The following is a 14800-nucleotide window of genomic DNA, read 5'->3' on the forward strand; positions in this document are numbered from 1 at the left end:
GCGGTAGTGGTGAGGACCGATGTTGTCGTCTCCGGAGCCGTAGTTGTGAGGAACGACGTTGTCGTCTCCGGAGCCGTAGTGGTGAGAACGGAGGTGGTCGTCTCAGGAGCTGTAGCGGTGAGGACCGAGGTGGTCGTCTCCGGACCCATAGTGGTGAGGACCGAGGTGGTCGTCTCCGGAGTGGTAGTGGTGAGGACCGAGGTGGTCGTCTCAGGCGCCGTGGTGGTGAGGGTGGAGGTTGGTGTTTCTGTAGTGGTGATGTCAGTGATTGGGGTAATGTCTCTGTTTTCAATATCAATCAGGCTGCTGGGGGTTATTTTTCCTGTCAGAAATGTGAAGGTGTAGTCTGTAGACGTCATGGTGGTTCCAGGTTTAATATCCTGTGCGGATGGTGTTGCGCAGCCCTTTGCCGCAAATGTTGATGTTGATGCGCCTGTTGGAGATATTCAGCCTGGTTTTACGGATGAGGAGTTCCGGGTCCTTCTCTACCCCGTTGTGGTTCCTGCTCTGCCTCCCCTTCTCACCCGCTTTGGATCTCTCTGCTCCTGCTGCAAGAGGCCTCAGTAGGGCAGGTGCCTGGGGGCCTCTGGACTCCCCTGCGCTCCATAGGAGCCGGGGTGTTAGGGTGGGGAATTGAACTGTGGCCAGGGCGCCTCTTTCCCCCAGCGCAGAGCACAACAGGGATTCCACTGCCCCGTCCTGCCACCCAGTTCAGTTCTTTGTTAACTGTCTCAAAAGCCCTGGGCACACATTGAGAGCAGGAGCCGCCTCACTGAGCAACAGCAGCTTATCTCCACCCTAGACATCGGGGAGTGGGGACTAGTGGTTAGAGCTGTGGGGAGTGGGAGTCTGGACTCCTGGGTTCTTTACCTAGCTCCGCATCCCTAACATCACACCCCTCCCGCTGCCATCGCCCCCAGAGCAGGGCGGCATCACTGGGGCGGGGAGCTGAGCTGGAAAGGAAACGGCCCAATTCCTCTCTTCTTCCCTCCAGCCAGAACCCGTCTTGACAGCCCCACCCACCCAGGGCTCCGCACAGACTCCAGATCCCACCAACTCCCAGGAGAGCTCTGGGAGCAGGACATTCCTGAGCACCTCCCCGCCTTCCCTCCCCGGACCAGCTGGGAGAAGTTACCTTTGCTCAGCTCGCCAGTGTAATCCATGCAATAGGTCTCCTGCCCTGTGCAGGGGGTGACTTGGCTGTTGCAGGCAGCGGAGCCCAGAGCAAAGCAGGTTGGGCACTGCCGCCCGTTCAGGGTGGTGTCCAGGGACACTGAGAACAAAGACAGAGAGACGGTTACCGGGTGTGTTAAGCCTTGTTCCAACTGTGAGCTGGGTCCTGCCCTTGTTCCAACTGGGGGCATTTCTCCGTGTGTCTGGGACACAACAGTCAGCGACGGCTGCACTGGCTCAGTTCTGGATCCCGGCGAGTGTGAAGGGGGAGCCGATAGGTGCCGGGAAGTTTAGATTTGAACCTGTCCCAGTAGCTGCTCCCTCCTTCGCATGCAGCCCCCGCCCGTCTGATGGGAAATGGGCCCCGACTGTTCTACCCCCGCCCGGAGAGCCGCAGGCTGGAAGGATTTCACTGGGATACAACACAAATAGATGGTGACAGGATAGGTTGAAGCTCATCCCAACTGGGGGCTGGGCTCTGCCTCTCTGAGTATGTGCAGGCCCCTCCCTGCAGCCGGGCGGCTTTCCTCCCTCTGTCTGGGACGGCCGCACTGGCTCAGTTCTGGATCCCAGCGAGCGTGAAGGGGGAGCCGATAGTTTCTGGGAAGTTTAGTTTTGAGTCTGTCCAGGAGGCTACTGCCTCTTTTTCATGCAGCCCTCGCCCATTGGAAGGCAAACAGGCCCTGAGTCTTCTTCCCCCCGCGCGGAGACCCGTCAGCTACAGGGATTTCACTGGAGATAGAAATGACACATGAGGAATTGGAGTTTGGGGCAATACAGGGAAGAAAAGGAAACAAATACAATTGTGCTGGGACTTGTCCACATGAACAGTCCAACTGTACCAAGGGAGATGGGGTGTGCGGAGCGGCTGGAGTGTGACTCTTCCCTGTGACGGTCCATTGACCTCGCTGTCCATGTGCACCCAGCTGACACATGGGAGCCGTTTATTGCTGAGCTTTGAGCTAATGCCCTTCCAGAGCGCTCATCCCGCTGACACGTGTTCATCAGTTGGGGCACACAGAGAGCTAGAGTCACATGCAGCTCACACCCTGTAATTGTTCATGGGGCCGTGCCCTGAAATAGGGACAAATCAAACAGACCCACAACGTACCTTGAGGTGCGACCGAGTTGCACAAATCTGTGTTGCATTGTAGGACATTGATCCTCACGTACTGGTCCTTCCCCACGGTGAAAGAGAAGGGGCCTTTTATGTCACTGCTATAGCCGCTGAGACATTGCTTGGAGAAGAATGTCTGCTTCATCCCGTCTTTGTCACATGAAGAAAAGCAAAACAGAAAATACAGAGGCAGGCGGGCGGGTGGGCGTGGTGGGGAATGAATAGGGAGGCAGGTTTGCAGACAGGTGGCTGGATAACGACCAATCCCAGTAAAGCTGGTGGGGGCTCGACGTCATCCCTACAGGGGGAGTGGAAGGGCCGTTCAGTCCCGTTAGGTCAGTGGCAGGATGAGCCAAACTGGGTCTGTAACTCGGGTTCCCACGTCAAAGGACAAAGTGCGGGAACTGAAGGGAACTGGTGAAATCCACCAGCCTGAGGTGCTGGGGAGTTGAACAGGGAGAAGGTTTGTTTGACATCTACCAGTCAAAGTGGAAAAACAATTTTGATTTACCATGCTATGAACAGGCAAAAAGCATGGGAGGAAGGGCCCCGGCTCTGAGCTGGTGAACTAGGGCATTAGCCAGGCTTTGGGAGCAGCCGGCTGGGCAGAAGGGATCCCATCCCCAGTCTCCTTTTCCACCCCCCTCAGAAAGTGCGTTTTTCCCCGGTGCAGCTTCGCTTGCGGCCGTGCAGCCGCCCCCTGGGGGTTGAAAGCCCAATGGATGAAATCCCATCAGTAACGCCCAGGGGGTGAAATTGGGCCCGTGAAGTCAATGGGAGCTTTGCAGCTGACCAGTGGGGCCAGGCCTCCAGACTGACCGGCCTGCCAGTCACTGCATCAGAAATTGGAACGTTTCCAGAATCAACCCAGCGCCGCACCCGGCCTGAGTATGGTTTGCCAAGTGCCGGGGCTACGGGAGGGACTGTGTTGGGGCTTCGTCTGTTGGTGACGGTGGGGACGGAGACAGAGTAAGATGTGCCGGGGTGAAGGCAACGTCACCTACCCAGGGAAATTTCTTCTGCCATGGAGAGGCAGCCGCCTGTCGCCTGATCGTCTTGGCAAGTCCCTGGAGCCACATCGCAGGCCTCCGTTGGGCCCAAGCACACGTTGCATGTCAGGGTCCCCGCTGGAGAGAGAAGAGCGAGTGTTTCCTTCTTACTGGGGTAACAGTGTCAGCTCGGACACGTCCCTGAGCCCGAGTCTCCCCCTGCTCCAAACAAGAATGTGTCCGATCGCCTGTGGGACCCTCCGAAACGCCACAGTTTCAAAGACAGGGCCTGCAGCAGTATCCGGGCGAGGGATTGTGGCAGTCGGGGGGAGATCCTAGAGAACTGAAAATAGGCAAATGTGGTGCCCCTCTATAGTAAGAGTCTGAAGGACGATCCATGGAACGAGAGACCAGCCAGCTTCCCCTCAGCCCCCAGGAAAATCATGGAGGGGATCCTCAAGGAATCCATTTGGAAACTCTTGGGCTATGTCTACAATGGCGGGTTATTGTGCAAAAATGGCTGTTTTTCCGGAAAGTGTCCACACTGTCCACCCGCTCTTGAGCACGAAGATTTACAGTACGGCATGGTAAGAGAGAGCTTCTTGTGCCAGAGCAATGCTCTTTTTTAACAGGTGTAAGCTCTCTTGCGCAGGAGCCCTTGTGCAAGAGGGCAGTGTGGACACTGGACATGGATTTCTTGCGTTAGAAAGCTCTCTGGCCAAAATAACCATCCGAGCTTTCTTGCACAACGACCATCCACACTGCCATGGATGTTACTGCACAAAAGCACAGCTCGCACAGGGCAGTGTGGACATTTTCTTGCACAAGAACCCTTGCACAAGATGTGCACAAGATGGGAGACCAGCACAATTGAGGTAATGGATTTCAGGAAGGCAGATTTTGATAAGCTCAGAGAACTTGTAGGTAAGGTCCCATGGGAAGCAAGACTGAAGGGAAAAACAACTGAGGAGAGTTGGAAGTATTTCAAAGGGACGTTGTTAAGGGCCCAAAAGCAAACAATTCCACTGTGTAGGAAAGATAGAAAATATGGCAAAAGACCAGCTTGGCTTAACAAGGAGATCTTGCATGATCTCAAAATAAAAAAGGAGTCATATAAAAAATGGAAACTAGGACAACTAACAAAGGATGATTATAGGCAAGCAACACGGGAATGCAGGGGCAAGATTCGAAAGGCAAAGGCACAAAATGAGATCAAACTAGCTACAGGCATAAAGGGAAACAAGAAGACTTTTTATAAATACATTAAAAGCAAGAGGAAGACCAAGGACAGGGTAGGCCCACTGCTTACTGAGGAGGGAGAAGCAGTAACAGGAAACTTGGAAATGGCGGAGATGCTCAATGACTTCTTTGTTTCGGTCTTCACCGAGAAGTCTGGAGGTGTGCCTAACGTAGTGAATACAAGCAGAGAGAGGGTAAGTTTAGAAGATAGGATACACAAAGAACAAGTTAAAAGTCACTTAGGAAAGTTAGATGTCAGAAAGTCACCAGGTCCTGATGAAATGCATCCCAGGATACTCAAGGAGCTGATAGAGGAGGTATCTGAGCCTTTAGCTATGATCTTTGAAAAATCATGTCAGACAGGGGAGATTCCAGAAGACTGGAAAAGGGCAAATATTGTGCCCATCTATAAAAAGGGGAATAAGAACAACCCAGGAAACTATAGACCGGTCAGTTTAACGTCTGTCCCAGGGAAGATAATGGAGCAGGTAATAAGGAAATCCTATGCAAACACTTGGAAGGTAATAAAGTGATAGGGAATAGCCAGCATGGGTTTGTGAAGAACAAGTCATGCCAAACTAATCTGATAGCTTTCTTTGATAAGATAACGAGCCTTGTGGATAAGGGAGAAGCGGTGGATGTCATATACCTAGACTTTAGTAAGGCATTTGTTACGGTCTCTCATGATATTCTTATTGATAAACTAGGCAAATATAACTTAGATAGGGCCACGATAAGGTGGGTGCATAATTGGCTGGATAACCGTAGTCAGAGAGTTGTTGTTAACGGTTCTAAATCCTGCTGGAAAGGGATAACAAGTGGAGTTCCTCAAGGGTCTGTTTTGGGACCCGTACTGTTCAATATCTTCATCAATGATGTAGATATTGGGATAGAGAGTATGCTTATTAAGTTTGCAGATGATACCAAACTGGGTGGGGTTGCGACTTCTTTGGAGGATAGGGACATAATTCAAAATGACCTTAGCAAGTTAGAGAAATGGTCAGAGGTAAACAGGATGAGGTTTAATAAAGAGAAATGCAAAGTGCTCCACTTAGGAAGGAACAATCAGTTCCATACATACAAGATAGGAAGCGACTGTCTAGGAAGGAGCATGGCGGAAAGGGATCTAGGGGTCATAGTGGACCACAAGTTGAATATGAGTCAACAGTGTGATGCTGTTGCAAAAAAAGCAAATATGATTCTAGGTTGTATCAACAGGTGTGTTGTAAGCAAAACTCGTGAAGTCATTCTGCCGCTCTATTCTGCACTAGTTAGGCCTCAGCTGGAGTACTGTGTCCAGTTCTGGGCGCCACATTTCAAGAAAGATGTGGAGAAATTGGAAAGGGTACAGAGAAGAGCGACAAGAATGATTAAAGGTCTAGAGAACAAGACCTATGAAGCCAGGCTTCATGAACTGGGCTTGTTTAGTTTGGAAAAAAGAAGATTAAGGGGGGACATGATAGCGGTTTTCAAATATCTAAAAGGGTGTCACAAGGAGGAAGGAGAAAATTTGTTCCTCTTGGTTTCTGAGGACAGGACAAGGAGTAATGGGCTTAAAGTGCAGCAGGGGAGGTTTAGATTGGACATTAGGAAAAAATTCCTAACTGTCAGGGTGGTCAAATATTGGAATAAATTGCCAAGGGAGGTGGTGGAATCTCCCTCTCTGGAGATATTTAAGAACAGGTTAGATAGACATCTGTCAGGGATGGTGTAGGTGGAGCTTGGTCTTGCCTTGAGGGCGGGGGGGCTGGACTCAATGACCTCTCGAGGTCCCTTCCAGTCCTATTATTCTATGATTCTATGATTCTAAGAAGCCACCAGTGTAGACATAACCCTGGAGGAGAGGCAAGTGATCAGGAACAGCCAACATGGATTCCAAGGGCAAGTCCTGTCTGACCAGCCTTCCTGGGTTCCTTGCTGAGGTAACTGGCTTGGCCACGGGGCAGGCAGTGGGCGTGGTCTATTTTGATTTTGGTGCCGTATCCCGCAGTGTAGTTGTCCAACAGGTGAAGAGGTGGGGAGTGGATGAATGGAGTGTAAGGCGGGTCGTTGGGCTCAGCCAGTAGCAATCAACATGTCGGCTTCTAGTGGGCTGCCAGTATCAAGCAGAATCGGACCTAGGGCCAGTTTTGTTCAACGTCTTTGTATTTCAACACACCCCTGAATGTTGCATTGAGCCACAGGATCCCTTCCACCAATCCCACAAGAACAGTTCTACAGAGACCTCTCCTGACAGTCGGAATGACAGTCGGCAGCTCTACAGGGGGAGCTTCCTCAACTGGGCCCGGGCTGACATTGTGAGCAAACAACGTCTGGCGCCTTGTAACCCCAACCGTGCAGAACACTGTGCACAACCTCAACAGCCGCTTTGACATTACAACCGAAAGGGGCTGCTGTAGTCGTCATAAACAGGTCACATTACAAACAGGAGGCTGTCAGACAACTCACCCACCTCACAGCCTACTGACCTCTTTCCCCCGAGTCCTCTCAGGAATACCTTAGGAAACTACCCCATATCCTTGAAAAACTCCCTGCTACAGTTATGAACCAAATCTACCCAAACAAACCCACCAGGGCCCTGACCTGCTACGCAAGATCCATAAACCTGGAAATCCCAGACAGCCCATCATCTCAGGCCCCAGCCCCCTTACAGCAGAGTTATCCAGCTATGTTAACTCTCTCCTTAGACACTACCTGACCAGTGCTCCTCACTGCCTTTCAGACACCAGCAGTTTCCTGAGGGAACGGCAGTGCATCAGTGATCTCCCTGCAGGCACCAGCCTGACCTCATGGCTGTAGAATCTCCTTACACCACTGTTCCTCACAAGGAAGGACGAGAGTCTGTCGGGAACACTCTCCCCGATGAGTCCCCAGCTCACCTGGCGGCGGAGCTCTGTGACTTTGGCCTCCCCCACAGCTATTTCCCGTTTGGGGACAATTTAAACCTTCCAGTTGGCTGCACAACCTTGGGCACCCGCACGGCCCCACAATCTGCAGACATCGTTATGGCTGACCTCGAACAACGTTTCTTCAGCTCCCATCCCCTGGCACCCTCCTCCACTTGCGCTACATTGACGATGTCTTTATCATCTGCACCCACAGGAAGGAGACCCTTGAAGAATGCCTGCCGCAAGTCCTTTCCACAGCCACACCTCAGACACACCCACCCAGGGACACACCCCTTCAACAATCCCCATTGCCAACTCTGACCATCCATCACCACCAGCTGCACCACCACAGACCCTGGTGCATCAGCTACCACAGCAGGGGCTCCTAGGCCTTCACAGCCGCCAGACACAAATCAGACTCAGGAATGGAAACACCCATATTTGTGGGGAACATTGGAACGTCCCAGGGCTCTCAGTCATGGATTTAGAAGTAGCTGATCTTCCAGAAATGACTCTCACCAGCCAATTACAGAGGGACACTGGCAACTGGAATTCATTTGCATGTTTGACACCGCCTCCCTATGCTTGAATACTGATATGAACTGGTTGACCCACAACAAAGGCAATTTTCCCTTCCTTTGACATTTGCATTTTCACATCAGTGGACATATCAAGCCTACTCAATTAGCTTCATTAATAAGGGTCCTGCAGTTGACGGGTAACTGGTTTTGCTGTATTATGTATCTTGGATTCTTTATTCACACTTCAACTCCTCTGATGAAGTTGATTTTACCCAGGAAAGCTCGTGATTCTCTGCCTCTGTTAATCTGCCAAGTGCCACAGGACTAATCATCATTAATGACCTGGCTGAGGAGATGGATTGTACCCTCAGGATGTTTGCAGATGACACTAAACCAGGGGGAGAGGTAGATACACTGGAGGGCACAGAAAAGGTCCTAAGTTACAAAGACACATTGAGGCTACGTCTACGTTGGCAAGATTTAGCGCAAAATCTTGCTGCCTGACTACACTGCCCATGAGTATTTGCGCAAGAGCACTGACGTTTTACTGTATGAAATAAGTGCTTCTTGCGCAAATACTCTGATGCTCCCGCTCAGGGATAAGTCCTCTTGCACAAGCGTTCTTGCGCAAGAGGCCAGTGTAGACAGGTAACATCAATTTCTTGTGCAAGAAAGCCCCGATGTCTAAAATGGCCATCGGAGCTTTCTTGCGCAAGAGAGCGGATACACTGGAACGGATGCTTTTGCGCAAAAGCAAATCTTATGCGCAAAGGCACATGCCAGTATAGACGCTCTCTTACTCAAATACTCTAATGCAAAAACTCTTGCGTTTAGAGTATTTGCGCTAAATCTTGCCAGTCTAGACGTAGCCTGAAGGTTTAGGCCAAAAGAGCCAAGGGGTGCGAGGGGTCAAAGTTCAGGATGGGTTAAGTGGCTACAGCTGCTCACAACTCACCTTGGACACTGGCTGTCGCTAGGAGAGCAGGGAGGAGGCAGAGGAGCAAGGAAACCCCCATGGTGCTGGGAGGAGCCGGAGGCCGGGCTGTGAGTTGAATGGAGCCTTCTCACGGCTGGCGCAGAGAACTCTGCCGGAGGGGAGCAGGAGAGAGTCACGACAAAATTAGTCTGGAAAGGGAATTGCAGCTGAGATTGAGGAGGTACATGGGGGAGGGGGGTGTAACACCAGACAACAGACCTGAGCAAATACTGATTTCTGGTTCCCTGGCAGTTCTAAAAACTTTGACCACAAATAATTTGTGTTGTCCACATTTCTCATCTTATTGAAAAGCCAAAGGACATAGGGGTTTGGTTCATTGTCTGGTATTTATAATTCAACCTATTTCAAACATGTTTTAAATGTTTCAGTCAATACTGAAAAGCTACCTTGAGAGGAGGAAAAATCGAAATATCAAATTCTGGAAACGTCACTTTTTTCAGGGTTTTTTTTAATGAGTTTTTTCACTAGTTTGCATAAATTTTTAGTTTCCCCATCCTGGCCCTCTTCAATGATGAAAAGTTCTGGTTGAAGAATTTCTCCCCGCTGGATTATGCCTCAGATATTCCCACAAACAACAGAACAGGAGTCCTGTGGGCACAGCCCCTCATGGGACTATATTTTAATCCTCAGCGCTCCTGCATTATTTTTGTATTTTAACCTCACTCCTACCCAAAAGACTTTCTCTCTCTCATCCCACAAGAGAGCCATATTTCATCATGCTACTTTAAAAACTTCTTTGGTTAATATACTAGACACACAGTCACACAGACAAACACACACACAGACACACACAATCATCCACAATTTTTACCAGCCCCTCCTCACATTCTAGTATTTAAACCTTTCTTTGGCAAAACACTTGCTCTCTCTTGCTGACATTTCTGACAAGCTGCTGTCATGTGCTTTGCCCCATGGCCCCACTGTCTCTTCTTCTTGCCCACCCAGCCACCCCACAGCAAAGCACCTTTTCCCGCTTTCACGACTGTAGCAGGGAGGCCAGTGGTAACAGCAGGATTCCAGTCTGGCTGAAGGGCTCTGCCCTGGGCCAGTTTTCCCCTTCCCCATCCGCATTGGCTCCAGATCTGCGCTATCCCTTCTGAGACGGGGGGACCGGCACTACCCACCCCGGGGCCAGAGCATCCTGCTGGTCTGGAGAGGGCACCACAGTATTTTCCACGTAGCTCTCCATCTCCTCTGGCAGCCGATGTCCTTACTGTCTTTTGTCTTCTGCAGTGGCGCAGTGAGCCTGGGTGAGCACGGCTCCTCCTCCGGGGACACTCGGGTCCCGTCCCTGGCTCCCCTTCGCTGTGTTAGAACCTGCCAAGTCCTGGGCACTTCAAACTCACCATCCCCCAACGCGCAACCAAACCTGACTGTCATCTGCCATCCTGTTTCCCACTAGCCCACCCCAACCAGGTCTCTCTGGAGTTCCCGACTCACCTCAGTGCCTGTCACCTCTGCAGCTTTCATCCCCTCACCCGAGAGCCACCTCTTCTCAACTGATAAATACCCAGGCAGGGGCGCTGCCCTTCTCCGGGTGTCACCGGTTCAGCCCACGTTTGAGATCCCTTGTGGGCACCCATCCAGCTATTTGCCAGAAACCCAGAATGGCTTTACAGAAGAGTGATAAGTTAATTAGCACCGCCCTGCATGTGAGCAAAGACAGGACCGGAGTGGCAGAAAGATACTGCCAGGGCCCAGTGACTCAACTGGGAGGGGATGGATGCCGGATGCATCCCACTGCAAAACAGGGGTCTGGGCACGGGTGACGGATGCAAGGAGGGAGGAATGTGGACATGAGGGGTTGGGTCACAGAGACCCCCTTGGGACTGTCACCTGATGGGCTGAAAACACCACAGAGCCCACCGACCTGCCTTTTTGCCTGCTGCTAAGCCAACATCTCCAGCTTCCTCACGTCCAAGCACCAAGATGGGGTCACAGCCCTCGGCAGAGAAACACGGGCACTCAACACAGCTCAGCTGGGGGCAGCTCAGAGGACTCATCGCAGGTCCCAGTGGGACCAGATCAATGCACCTTACTCCATACACAGCTCATAATATGCTCCCTTTATCACTGTCAGACTGGTGCCCAGCTCTTGTCCCCAACCAAGGAACAATTCTGTACACGGGGTCTGTTAACAAACACGAGGAATTGCTTTAAGTATTATCGTTTGCATTGAAGTGGCTGCAAGTGGCAGACGGATCAAAGTCAGTCACTAAGCAAAGGAAAAGAAAGTTGCACCTGCTACTCTCAGAAACCTGCTCCCTGCAGCTTCGTATCCGAACAGTCGTTCTCATCGCTTGGGACGCTTCCCACCTCGAGCGTGATCCTCCCCCTGTTCAGTCTTATGTTCCCCGCAGGCAGCTTGGGTGCTAATCTGGGGTCTTTGTGGCTATGTCTAGACTTGAGGCTTCTTTCGGAAATAGCTTTTCCCGAAGAGATCATCCCAAAGAACTTCTTCCGAAAGAGAGCGTCCACACTGGAAAAGTGTATCGAAAAAGTGATCTGTTTTTTCGACAGATAGCGTTCAGACTCATTGGATGCTCTCCTGCATGTAAGCTGTGGTTGCTATGGGCGGAGTGACCACCTGGGCACCTGTGCTTTTTCTTCTTTCCTCCTCTTTCAATAGAACTCTCTCTTCCACGTCCACACACACCTTTCCCAAAAGAGCCCTTTCGGAAAAAAGATTCTTCCTCATAGATAGAGATTTACAGCTGTCGGAAAAACCCCTTCTGTTCTTTCGATTTTCTTTCAGAGATACATAATTGCATTGTGGACGTAATTGAAAACTCTACACACAGCTAGACCCCATCTTTTTTTTTAAGCGTCTCCAAATGTGCTCCGCATTTTGTGTCGCTTTTTCAGATTCTTTGTCGGAAGAGGCTTTTCTGACATCAAGACTGGAACGAGGAGTAGTGGAGCTTCCGAACGAGGAATACAGGTGCTTCCGAAAGAGCACGTTTGTCTTTTGAAAAAGAAAGCAGAAGAGCAAACGCGTTCCCTAGAGCAAGTAGTGTTCTTCCAGGATACCTCAGATATCCCAGAAAATCCGTGTAGTCTAACCATACCGTGTGTAGTGTAGACTTACCCTGGGCATCTGACAGCCGCCCCCATTGTCCAGTTTTCTGCCTAGAGAGGAATTTTGCCCCAGGAGGGATCCCTTTGTGCTCAGCTAAACCTTTGTCCCATTTCTGGGGGAACGTCGAAGCCCCCCAAGGGGCTCCAGCAGCAGGTCCCTGGCACCATGTCCCGGCAGGACCCAGCCCAGTCCAGGCTCCCAGAGGAAGCGAGACTATTCACAGACCAGTGTCCCCAAATACCAGTCGCTGTCTCCCTTCCGTAGCGCTAATTGCCCCGCTTTGCAAGTCTGGGTCAATACACACCGTGTGTGTTTCATTTCACTATCTCCCACCAGGACGGCTACAGGCAGCCAGACAGAACAGGCACATTCATCTGCCTGTAACTTTTCAATGGCACGTTACATGGATTAGCTTCCGGGAAGCATGCTGGAGTCATGTATATTCATATTCATACGCTGATTTTCATAAAGTCCAGCAGTGACCCCCTCTCCCGCAATCACTCCTGTAGTTCGGGAGGGTGTTCAATGCGGAGACCACGTGCCTACAATGTCTGTTAGGCTCCGGTTACACCCCGCTCAGGCTCATTATCCCTGTGACGCCATTCGTAGGGGTGTTTGCCGAGTTCTAGGTCTCTGTTCACGGGATACCTGGAAACATTCTGGGCTGCAGTCTTAATCCCTGGGCTCTTACATCACAACCCCCCCCTCCCGAAAACCTGAACAACAGGAGAAGTGCCTGGGATTACAGAGCCAGCACCCGCCTCTCGGCAACACCTCCCTACAATCAATGGAGAGCCAATCCTGCACTGCCCCCTCCAGGCCACCTGCCTCCTGTGCAGCTCCCAGCCATAACAGACCCTGACCTGGAACCCAGGTCCCCTCCCAACAGGGACGGCCTCCAGTTACCAAGCCCCTGGGGTCTTCATTCCCTACAGTGTCTCCTTGGGCCCAGCTTCCCTCTGAAGTTGCCTGGCATTCCCTAGCCTGGACAGACCTCATCCCCCCCATTAGTAGATAAAACATCCTGCTCCCCCACTTCCCCCCCCCCCACTGATGTCCATAGACAGGGGCTGGCTCCCTCCACCCCACTCCCTGGGGCAAATTGAGTCACAGTCCTAGAGAGGAATTAAAGAGACGCTCTCAGATTCCTCAACCTCCTCTCTGGCTTCGCCTTCCCCTCCTTGGGCTTCAGCCCCAGTTCCCTGAGTGCTGCTGACAGCCCTGGGGACAGATTCAGCCCATCACAGAGGTGGTGTCACATTGTGAGACACAGCAGCACTCAGCTCGGCTCCACCCACCTGTGCCGCAGCCAAAGGGGCAGGGATCTTACGGCCTCCAGCCAATCCCAGCTCTGCAGTGTCCCCGTCAGAACGTTCTTCTCGTTACTCAGGTGCCCCCATGACAGAAATCTCAGCCCCCATGTCCCTCACCCTGGAGTTCCCGGCCGTGCATTCGGGCAGCAGGCAGATACTCCCTGCTTGGCTGCATGGTGACTTGCCCCGACCCAGTGCGGAGAGCGGCTTCTGCCTGGGGACCCCCGTGCTCTGGGGAGCAGCATTTCCACGAGTTACCTGCTGCCGGGGATACTCAGCCCTGGGTATTTGCTCCCCCTGCTCAGTGGGACCCGACAACAGCCTGTCTGGGCTCCTCTGACTGTGCAGGGGCTGCGGGGCCAGGAACAGGGGAGTGAACTGGGGGAGAAGTTCTGACCTCCCCCTCCCCCTCCTTCCCAGGATACCAGGGGGCTTGGCCTCCCACCCAACTGACACCCCCTGCCTGTGATCTACCCCAACCAGCTGTCTGCCGTTGGTCAAACTGATCAGCACAGGCAGCAAACACTTCTGCTCATTCTTTAGCCACATTCAAGAGCTGTTCCTCAACAACCCGCTTGCACATCCCTCTATGCCTGCCAGGCCTATCCCTGACTCACTCATCTACCACATCTGCCAGCTGGCACCCTGGAGATTTCCGGTGTCATCTGAGACTGTGAAAACCAAACCCTGACATTGATCATCGTCTGCAGCATCCCTCCCAGGCTACTCCTCAGGGACTGGCCAGAACTCTTCCGGCGAATTCGGCTGTCGACATCGCCACATTGGACTCCTCCGGGATCGAGGGGAGGGGCCCAGTCTGCGAAAGGTGATTGGATATTTGGGCAGTTTAATGGCTGTGGCAAGGCAGAAAATGGGCCAGATAATTAAGCAATTAATCTGCAAACACCTGGAAGACAATAAGTTGCCAGGTAACAGCCTGGATTTGTACAGAACAAATCATGTCAGAGCAATGTGAGTGCTTTCTGGGATAGGATAACGAGTCTTGTGGAGAAGGGGGAAGCGGTGGATGTGGGATACCTAGACTTTAGTAAGGCTTTTGATATGGTGTCACGCAACCTTCTAGGCAAATGCAACCTAGATGAGGTACCATGAGGTGGGTGCATAACTGGCTGCATAGCCCTTCTTAGGGAGTCGTTATTAATGGTTCAGTCAGCTTGGAAGGGCAGAACAAATGGGGTTTGTCAGGGGTCTGTTTGGGGGCAGGTTCTGTGCAATGTCTTCATCAACAATGTAGCTGTTGGCGTAGAGAGTTTGCTTATTAAGTTTGCAGATTGTCCCAAGCTGGGAGGGGTCACAACTACTTTGGAGGTTGGGTCAGAATTCAAACGGATCTGGACAACCTGGAGAAATGCTCTGAGATAAATAGGATAAAGTGTAATAAGGACAAATGCAAAGTGCTCCGCTTAGGAAGGACCAATGCGTGCCACATAGAGAACTGGAAGTGACTATCTAGGAAGGATGCT

This window comes from Pelodiscus sinensis, chromosome 22 (genome assembly GCF_052426305.1).
Source record: "Pelodiscus sinensis isolate ZL-2025 chromosome 22, ASM5242630v1, whole genome shotgun sequence".
Taxonomy (NCBI): domain Eukaryota; kingdom Metazoa; phylum Chordata; order Testudines; family Trionychidae; genus Pelodiscus; species Pelodiscus sinensis.